Below are 10730 nucleotides of genomic sequence, written 5' to 3'. Positions count from 1 at the left end.
TGTCAACTGGTTGTGTTTGGTTGCTGTCTGCCATATTAAATGGATTTCCTTTTTTTTTTGTTTTTTTGCTTAAATTTGTCTATTAGCTTTCTCTTTTGAAATTAAAAGAAAACAGTTCACAAATTAGGTGTGCTGGGCTTATTTTAATTAACCTTCATCAGAAACATACAAACAAAAATTTGACAGCAAATGATGTAGATACCATTATCTTGGGACTTAATAAGCCCATGTATAACAATCTTTAAATTAAGGCTTTTGCTTATTGTTGAAGACTTCAGGTGACCTGTACTTGTTTACATCAGTGCCATATTATAATGGGCTAGTAGTTGTCTCAATTGCAATCATTCCATGTATCCTTGCTTTTGTATCATTTAAAGACTTCAATTCTTAAATCATTTAAGTTAACACATTTTAATTTCAAAACATTCAACAGATATTTCCAAATAACAAATTTTGTAAACAACAGATATACTTGGTAACTGGTAATTATTTTACAGTCAATATGTTTTTATATTTATCAAGAGGCATCATAATCATGTTCATTAAATTCTTTCCTTGTCAGACTGTTACTGATCTCAAAACCAGTGAAAATTGCAAGTAGCTTTTAGTTTCTAGTAGTACTATTTTGATAAGATGTGTAATTTTTCGTCATTTCTTTTGATGTTCTGTCATAATCAGTCAGACTATTTCACCAAGATGTTTTCAAATTCTCCTAGTACTTCAAAGTGCTCTTTTTTCAATAATAATCTGAAATACACAAAATCAACAGGTTAGTAACTTCATAATGTACAAACTTTAACATGTCAGATTAATATGATTAAGAAAATGATGTGCAGCGCAGCCTTGTTATTTGACTGACCAGTTGGTGCATGTTTGGACACAATATTCAAGCTTGATAGACTGTCTGTATTTGGATTTTGATCAAAATTATGAGAAAAAAAATCCCCCCTCCCCCAATTTTTTTCAACCCCCTTTCAGTAATTACCCCAAAACTTAATCCCATCCTTTTCCTTTGTGGTATGGTACTTTGCAGTACAATTTTAAAGAAATCCATACACTTAAACACAAAATATTGTCTGGAAATTAGAAAAATGCTTGTTTTTGACCCCCTATTTCCTGAACGTTTGAGGCAATTACCCCTTTAAACAATTCCAGTCTACCCTTTGTGATATGGAACCTTGAAGAACAATTTCAGAGAGATTAGTACACTGGCACACAAGTTAATGTCTGGAAACTACAAAAATGCTTCTTTTTTGCCCCTAATTTCTAAACTGTTGGTACCATCACCCCAAAAATCAACCCAACCTTCCTTTTTGGTATTAAACCATGTGTAAAATTTCATGGATATCCAATCGCTTAAACTATATAATTATCCGGAAACCATATGTGTCGACATACATCGCTAACAACAACATCATACCATAATATGACTCAATTTTATTCTTCGAACTTATAAAGATCAGGACGCTGTTTTTTACTTTTTAATTGTTTAACATTTTACAATGGGGGGCTTTTATTTATAGCTTATTACAATATATATGGTAATTATTTTTGCTAAAGGCTGAAAGCAAACCACTGAACTGTCATTGTTCATAAAGATAGTTTTCATGGGCAATCTTAGCACATCTCTTCATTTTTACATGATGATCATTTTGAAAATCAGTCATTGTTATTTGTGGAAACCCTTCTTGGAATTTAGTGAAACTTGAATATATAAGCATTACCATTTTTATGATAAAAAAATTCAAAATATTTTCATTTCCTGTATCTACATGATCTAATTAATAAAGGATTTTAGTATTTTTGCAGTTAACATTAATCTGTAGCTTCTTTCTAGGGTTTAATATAAAACAAAGAGTGCACACGCTGAAATGTCTCGCCTTCTTTTGTAGTCCTTAAAATAAAGCTTTATTACAATTGAAACATAACCTTAACATTAACCTAAAAAACTAAAAATTGACCACTAAACCATGAAAATGAGGCCAAGGACAGGCAAGGTGAGATGAACCATACAAGGCACACATCTATACAGCTAATAATTCTTCCATACAACTAATATATTTCCATACACCTAATATAGTTATTATAGCAGTAGACTTATTGCATATATTATTAGATAAAAAGACAAAAACTCAAAAACTTAACTTTGACCACTGACCATGAAAATGAGGTCAAGGGCAGATGACACATACCAGCTAGAAATGTACACCTAACAATCATTCTGTTATTATTTCCATACACCAAATATATTAGACCTATTGCAAATAGTATATGAAAAACAGAAAAAAAACCACAAAAACTCAACTATAATCACTGAACCATGGAAATGAGGTCAAGGTCAGATGACACCTGCCAGTTGGACATGTACACCTTATAGTCCTCCATACACCAAATATACTAGACATATTGCTTTTAGTATCTGAGATATGGACTTGACGGTCACCAAAACTTAACATGTTCACTGATCCATGAAAGGAGGTCAAGGTCAAGTGAAAACTGTATGACAGCCATGAGGACCTTGCAAGGTACTCACATACCAAATATAGTTATCCTATTACTTATAATAAGAGAGAATTTCACTTTACAAACCAGATGCTCCGCAGGGCACAGCTTTATAGGACCACAGAGGTCGAACCCTGAACAGTTGGGGCAAGTATGGACACAACATTTAAGCTTGATACAGCTCTGAATTTGGATTGTGATTAAATAGTTGACACAAGATAGGTTTCTGACACAGAATGGATGTGGTCTAAGAACTTACACTTAATAAACTGTTATCACAGAGATATGTATCCCCTTTTTGTAATTTTGATTATGCAATGTTGAAATTAAATAGCAATATTTTAACATGTAAGTTATGCAAATATTCATGTAATTTTGATAATGCAATGTTGAAATTAAATAGCAATATTTTAACATGTAAGTTATGCAAATATTCAAAGTCTATGAACAATGACTGAAGGTACATGGCTAAACAATCTCCATGGAATGAGATGTGCCAATGATAAATATAATACAACTGCATACCAATTACCATTGACTCATAATAAGTAGTTCCCTTTAAACGAACCTAAACACAAACATTAACTTTTAAACTATGTAAAAGTTTCAAAGTCAATGAACCATGATCAGGGGTGGGGCTATATAATCTCCATGAAAAAAACACTTTCAAATGACAATAAATTTGCATACCAAATATCATTGACTTAACATTAGCAGTTCATCTTAAACTGATATTATCACAAACTAATACATGTAAACTAAGCAAAAGTTTCAGTCAATAGACCATGACTGAGGGGGCAGGGCCAAATATTCTCCATGGAAATGAGGTGTGCTAATGTTTATAAAACTGAACACCAATTAACATTGGCCTACCACTAATGGTTCCCCTTGAACTGACCTTATCACAAACTAATACATATTAACTTAGCAAAATTATCAAAGTCTATAGACCATGACTAAGGAGGCGGAGTCAAAAAATCTCCATGAAAATGAGATATGCCAATGCTTATACAACTGCATACCAAATATCATTGACCTACCACTAGTGGTTCACCATAAATTGACCTAATCACAAACTAATACATTGTTGATGCTGCCGCCGCGGGGAACACCATACCTATGTCTCATTTTTTTACTCCGTCAAGGCGAGAAAAAAACTTATAAATTTTAAATTGGACATTTACCTATTATGGTCAAATATCCAAAATATAAATACATGGTTAGATTCAGCATATCATCATGATCATAGAACCCCAAGAATTCAATTTTTGATGAAATCAAATAATGTGCAATTTTAGTCCCTTTAGACCTCAAGCATGTCAATGTGGATCAATTTGATAACCAGGCCCAAATATTAAAATTCTAAATACACGGTTAGATTCAGCATATTAAAGAACCCCATTTTTGTTGAAATCAAACAAAGTTTAATTTGAACCCCGATTTGGACCAAGTCCATAATCAAAAATCTAAGTACATGTTTAGATTCAGCATCAAAGAAGTCCAAGAATTCAACTTTTGTTAAAATCAAACAAAGTTTAATTTTGGACCCTTTGTACCTTAATGTAGACCAATATGAAAACAGGACCAAAAATTAAAAATCTAAGGGTGCTATAAACAGTTTCGAATAAAAAACTAGGGGTAATTCCCCCGACTAAAAATAGACTTGGAGGGAAGTCCCTTTTTATCAACATAATTGGTAAAAAAGTATCATGTTTTTTATATTTAATTGTAAAATTAAGTTAATTAGCTTCAATTAAAACAGGTTGAATGATTAAAATAATTTTTAAAAATTAGATTAAATACACATGTTTTAAGGGGAGACAAACTGTAAACATCCTGTTTTTTTGGCAGTGAAAAGTGCAAAACTTATTTGCACCCACTGTATCTCTTTTCGAAGCAGGCGAACGTAGCCTGAAGCATAAATTTTTAGAAAGACCAGGTAAAAACCTGTGAAATTCATACTGTTTTGAATATGAAAAATGTGCATGTATCATGTCTGCATGGGTGTGCACATGGCCTGATTTCATGTTTTTTATGCATAGATTAGGCAATGTTTTTCCCATTGTCTCTGGATAAAACTTTTTGGTACTATTAAAAGTACAATTTATTTTTATTTCATTATAAACTAGAGAAAATTCTGATTCTAGTGATACTTAGTTTTATACAAGTATCGTCATTAACATTAACACCACTAAGGGTCAATTATAGATGGTCCCTCAAAATATGACGTCATAGAAAAAAACTGTTGATTGCACCCTAAATACATGGTTAGATTTGACATATATACAAGAACCCAAATAATTCATTTTTTGATGAAATCAAACAAAGTTTAATTTTGGACCCTTTGGACCCTCATTCCTTAACTGTTTGGGACCAAAACTCCCAAAATCAATAACAACCTTCCTTTTGTGGTCATAAACTTTGTGTTAAAATTTCATAGATTTCTATTCACTTATACTATTAAAGTTATTGTGCAAAAACCAAGAAAAATGCTTATTTGGGCCCTTTTTGGCCCCTAACTCCTAATCTGTTGGGACCAAAACTCCCAAAATCAATTTGAAACTTCCTTTTCTAGTCTTTAACCTTGTGTTTAAATTTAATAGGTTTCTATTTACTTATACTAGTTATAGTGTGAAAACCAAATGTCTTCGGATGACAACGACGACGCCAACCTCATACCAATATACGACCAAAATTTTGAATTTTTGCAGTCGTATAAAAATCTTAACTTTTTTTTCAAGTAGACACTCAACCATGAAAATTAGGTCAAGGACATTAGACATGTGACTGAGAGAAACTTGGTAACCTGAGGCATTTTGGTATATATTCAAAGTATGAAGCATCCAGGTCTTCATCCTTCTAAAATATAAAGCTTTTAAGAATTCAGCTAACTCCGCTGCTGGCCCCCAGAACATTATACATATGTCGAGCTTTCTGCAACAAAAGTTGCAGACTCGACAATAAGATGATGTGGTATAATAGTCTATTTTCACATTATCAACTTTTGACTCGGAATCTATGTTTTTTCAACAGGTTTTAATACCTTCTCTGTGGTAAGATATCTTGGTACTCTGTCACTACAAACACCCGAAAGAAGTAAATTCAAAAATATAAATGGTGCAATTTTGGGGGAAGGTTTACTGTTTTCTGATGATTTAGTCATGTATAGAAAACATAATGGCATATGCATTAAACAGTTAACTTCCCTCAAATTTGTTCCGATTAAAGTGGGTACATGTAAATAGGAAATTTGTCTATTGCCAATGACACAATATCCACCTTGAATGACATGGACATCAAATAACTGATACCATGGATACTGTGTCATACTTTCACAGATTTCTATGAAACTTTGCAGATGCTTTTATGATTGCATTTTTAGTTGTGCTAATGTTGATGGTATGTTTTAATATACATGTACTGCCCACTTTAAACAAATTTTATTGTTTCACATACAGTTATTACCATCTTACCCAATACATTTGATGCATACTCGAGGTACATGTATTAATACAAATATAAACATTACTTTAAATTTATGTTTACCTTCATTTGATATCCTTAATCTTCAGTCAAACTTTCCGACTCCTCAACCATTTTTTTGTCAACAGAGGAAATTTACCTCCTTTATCTACAATAAAATTCTAATTAAAACTAGACCTTACAAAAAACTCTGTGGCTAATTTATTAAATAATTAGGAGTTGACTGACAATTTCAACCATTCATGATACTTATTTGATGATCTTTTCTTGTTGATCATTTTTGCGACTTAAACTAAAATTTCTCTCCATCTATATGTTATTTGTTTAGATGACATCAAGTGATGGCTATAATCATTCATTTATAGGTCAAGGTTAGCTTTTAAGGGCATACGATACAGTTACAGAGGAGGTAATGACGTTGCTAATGCAAAATGTTATTTTCGTGACATCAAACTTTAACATACCAGAGAAAAATGCATTTTTCGACTGATTTTTATCATTCAAACTGAATTTATTTGAAAACGAGTTCATGGAACCCCATTTTTCAAAACAGCAATTTGTTTGACTTTCAATTTGCAGGGAGATTATGTGACCCATATTTGATAAAACTTTAAATAAAGGATTTTTTTTTATTTTGATAAACATAAAGCCAAAAATGACATATTTTTCCTCAATTCATGAACATTTGATAAATACGAGTTATTTCGGAATAAAAAATGCATAATTTTTTAGGATACTTATAAAATACAGAAATTACCGATTATTTAAAATCATAAGAAACCTCAAATTAAAAAAAAATATGCATATGTTTTTTATAACTAAATGGTTAGTTTTCATTAAACAACTTATGTACATATACTTTTTTCTGATGAAAATTCTTTAATTTGTCCACATTTAGAAGAAGAGTACTTATTTTTAATTGCTTGCTGCCAGCAAGCAATTTGCCGACATATTTTCAGTATGCATAGTGACCCGAGCGTAACCCTCCTCGTAAAAATCTGGTGACCACAATACGCATGGATCTGTCATTGAAATAAACAAATATCTGATTATACATGTTAAACACGTGCTCAATACCCATGCTTTTTGTGATTTGTTTACTATAAGGTGACAATTGGTTAAACTCGGCTTCAAATCACGGCATTTAATGAGCAGCCATATTTGTTCAATCATAACAAACAGAGAGAGAAAAAAAATGGCGATTAATATATGATATATTTGCGAAAAATAATGATAAAATCCTGCACATAGGACTAAGTTTATGAATGTATACATCCATTGGTTCAAGAATTGGACAAACATTATTTTTCACCACTCACTCGTTTCATATGACTTTAACAAACTAGTGTCGCTCACCTTGGTCTATGTGAATATTAAACAAAGGACACAGATGGATTCATGACAAAATTGTGTTTTGGTGATAGTGATGTGTTTGTAGATCTTACTTTACTAAACATTCTTGCTGCTTACAATTATCTGTATCTGTAATGAACTACGTCCAGTTAGTTTCAGTGGAAAATTATAGTGAAAATTTACAAATTTTAAGAAAAATGGTTACAAATTGACTATAAAGGGCAATAACTCCTTATGAGGTCAATTGACCATTTTGGTCATATTGACTTAATTGTAAATCTTACTCAGCTGAACAATATTGCTGTTTACAGTTTATCTCTATAATAATATTCAAGATAATAACCAAAAACAGCAAAATTTCCTTAAAATTACCAATTCAAGGGCAGCAACCTAACAACTGGTTGTCCGATTCATCTGAAAAAATTCAGGGCAGATAGATCTTGACCTGAATAATAATTAAACCCCATGTCAGATTTGCTCTAAATGCTTTGGTTTTTTGAGTTATAAGCCAAAAACTGCATTTTACCCCTATGTTCTATTTTTTGCCGTAGCAGCCATCTTAATTGGTTTGCCCGGTCACAAAACACAATTTTTAAACTAGATAGCCTAATAATGATTCTGGCTGTGTTTGGTAAAATTTGGCCCAGTAGTTTCAGAGGAGAAGATTTTTGTAAAAGTTAACTAAGATTTACGAAAAATGGTTAAAAATTGACTATAAAGGGCAATAACTCCTAAAGGGGTCAACTGACCATTTTGGTCCTGTTGACTTATTTGTAAATCTTATTTTGCTGAACATTTTTGCTGTTTACAGTTTATCTCTATCCATAATAATATTCAAGATAATATCCAAAAACAGCAAAATTTCCTTAAAATTACCAATTCAGGGGCAGCAACCCAACAACAGGTTGTCCCATTCATCTTTAAATTTCAGGGCAGATAGATCTTGACCTGATAAATAATTTTACAACTTGTCAGATTTGCTCTAAATGCTTTGGTTTTTGAGTTATAAGCCAAAAACTGCATTTTACCCCTATGTTCTATTTTTAGCCATGGCGGCCATCTTGGTTGGTTGGCCGGGTCAAAAAACACAAATTTTAAACTATATACTTAAATGATGATTGTGGCTAAGTTTGGTTTAATTTGGCCCAGTAGTTTCAGAGAAGAAGATTTTTGTAAAAGATCATGGAGATTTACGAAAAATGGTTAAAAATTGACTATAAAGGGCAATAACTCCTAAAGGGGTCAACTGACCATCTTGGTCGTGTTGACTTATTTGTAAATCTTACTTTTTTGAACATTATTGTTGTTTACAGTTTATCTCCATCTATAATAATATTCAAGATAATAACCAAAAACAGTAAAATTTCCTTAAAATTACCAATTTAGGGGCAGCAACCCAACAATGGGTTGTCTGATTCATCTGAAAATTTCAGGGCAGATAGATCTTGACCTGATTAACAATTTACCCCATGTCAGATTTGCTCTAAATGCTTTGGTTTTTGAGTTATAAGCCAAAAACTGCATTTTACCCCTATGTTCTATTTTTAGCCATGGCGGACATCTTGGTTGGTTGGCCGGGTAAAAAAACACAAATTTTAAACTATATACTTAAATGATGATTGTGGCCAAGTTTGGTTTAATTTGGCCCAGTAGTTTCAGAGAAGAAGATATTTGTAAAAGATCATGGAGATTTACGAAAAATGGTTAAAAATTGACTATAAAGGGCAATAACTCCTAAAGGGGTCAACTGACCATCTTGGTCGTGTTGACTTATTTGTAAATCTTACTTTGTTGAACATTATTGTTGTTTACAGTTTATCTCCATCTATAATAATATTCAAGATAATAACCAAAAACAGTAAAATTTCCTTAATATTACCAATTTAGGGGCAGCAACCCAACAATGGGTTGTCTGATTCATCTGAAAATTTCAGGGCAGATAGATCTTGACCTGATTAACAATTTACCCCATGTCAGATTTGCTCTAAATGCTTTGGTTTTTGAGTTATAAGCCAAAAACTGCATTTTACCCCTATGTTCTATTTTTAGCCATGGCGGACATCTTGGTTGGTTGGCCGGGTAAAAAAACACAAATTTTAAACTAGATACATCAATGATGATTGTGGCCAAGTTTGCTTTAATTTGGCCCAGTAGTTTCAGAGGAGAAGATTTTTGTAAAAGTTAACGACGACTGACGACGGACGCCAAGTGATGAGAAAAGCTCACTTGGCCTTTTAGGCCAGGTGAGCTAAAAACAATTTGTGTTTATCTTTTATAACAAAAAAATTATGTCTTTTCTTCGAAAAAAGAAAATACCGCCACATATCTGAATTTTGAGCAAATATACAAAATTTCGACCTCATTTTTCTCAAAAAGTAGCACATGAAGGTATATTTTTTATTACATATTTGATTTAATCAGGTAAAAAATAGCCTATGCAAATTTTCACGAACTTGTAAATACAGGATCAAAACTGTACGGTATGCCCTTAAGAGAAATTCAGCCCATTGTGTAAGGACAAGGATAAAATATTGATTATTAGAACATGCTTTCAGTAACTGCTATAAATCTCAGATTTGTATTTCATGTGTTTTTGTTTTAGGATTTTTTATTGTGCTTTGACTTTGTATTGATCTTAGAATTAAGCCCTTTTCAAATGGTTTATATAGTTTGCTAGTTGGAATGTTGCACCACTGTCATAGGTTAGAAGGAGGGTTTCGTGCCAGCAACCATTTTTAATGTTTTACAAACTCCATGTGTCTGTCATTTTTTGTCTGTCTCAATTCAGGAGCTTGTAATTCAGTAGTTTGTTGCTGTATATCATAACAGTTTATCGTTCAATGTTTTGTTAATAAATCAGGCCCTAAGTTGTTCATTGGTAATTTCAAGTCCTTGATGTTGTATAGCTCATTGTTGAAGGATGTACAGTTACCTATGGTTGTTAATTTTTGTCTCACTGGTCTCTCATGGAGAGTTGTTTCATTTACAATCATACCAGATCTTCTTATTTTTACAAAACATTTAAATAAGTATACTTCACCTTAGAAGCTGCAAACAAACTGGTACAGTCCAAGTTCCTTTTCTCTTTGTTTCTTCAACATCATTTGTATGAATGTATCTCCAACATCTACAAGGAAAAATTGTTTCTGTAAAAATGATAAACGTACTTCAATCTTATACTTAATAAAAAAAAATGGGGTCACCGTTCACAACCTGCCTTCGAAAGAAGCATACATTTTTGTAAAGGTACCTTTTTTCTGTTGAACTAATAGCAGAAATAGAGGTACATGTAATACCGAAATAAGAGAACTTAATTACAGAAATCGCTCAAATTTTACAATAGTTTAGTTTAAGAACAGCTTAATTGAAAATAATAATAAAAAAAGAGGTCA

The 10730-nt window shown here is 32.1% G+C and overlaps 2 long non-coding RNA genes across 3 annotated transcripts in view; one reads left to right on the top strand and one right to left on the bottom strand.

Moving 5' to 3' along the window:
- Positions 1-392: 392 nt before the first annotated feature.
- The window catches only part of LOC139495290 (uncharacterized), a 19379-nt gene continuing 9041 nt past the window's right edge, over positions 393-10730 (bottom strand). Inside the window, exons 2-4 of one of the 2 annotated variants that reach the window (XR_011657312.1) lie at positions 10379-10456; positions 6049-6133; positions 393-747 (exon numbers count right to left, since the gene is read on the bottom strand). This is a non-coding gene — a long non-coding RNA (uncharacterized lncRNA). Of the gene's footprint in view, positions 748-6048; positions 6134-10378; positions 10466-10730 lie in introns of both variants that reach the window. The other variant, XR_011657311.1, reaches the window with a different exon arrangement.
- The window catches only part of LOC139495291 (uncharacterized), a 24598-nt gene continuing 18110 nt past the window's right edge, over positions 4243-10730 (top strand). Inside the window, exon 1 of the long non-coding RNA XR_011657314.1 lies at positions 4243-4441. This is a non-coding gene — a long non-coding RNA (uncharacterized lncRNA). The remainder of the gene's footprint in view (positions 4442-10730) is intronic.

This window comes from Mytilus edulis, chromosome 11 (assembly GCF_963676685.1).
Source record: "Mytilus edulis chromosome 11, xbMytEdul2.2, whole genome shotgun sequence".
Classification (NCBI taxonomy): domain Eukaryota; kingdom Metazoa; phylum Mollusca; class Bivalvia; order Mytilida; family Mytilidae; genus Mytilus; species Mytilus edulis.
The sequence above is the reverse complement of the archived record's forward strand: the minus strand, read 5'-3'. Positions and strand labels throughout refer to the sequence as shown.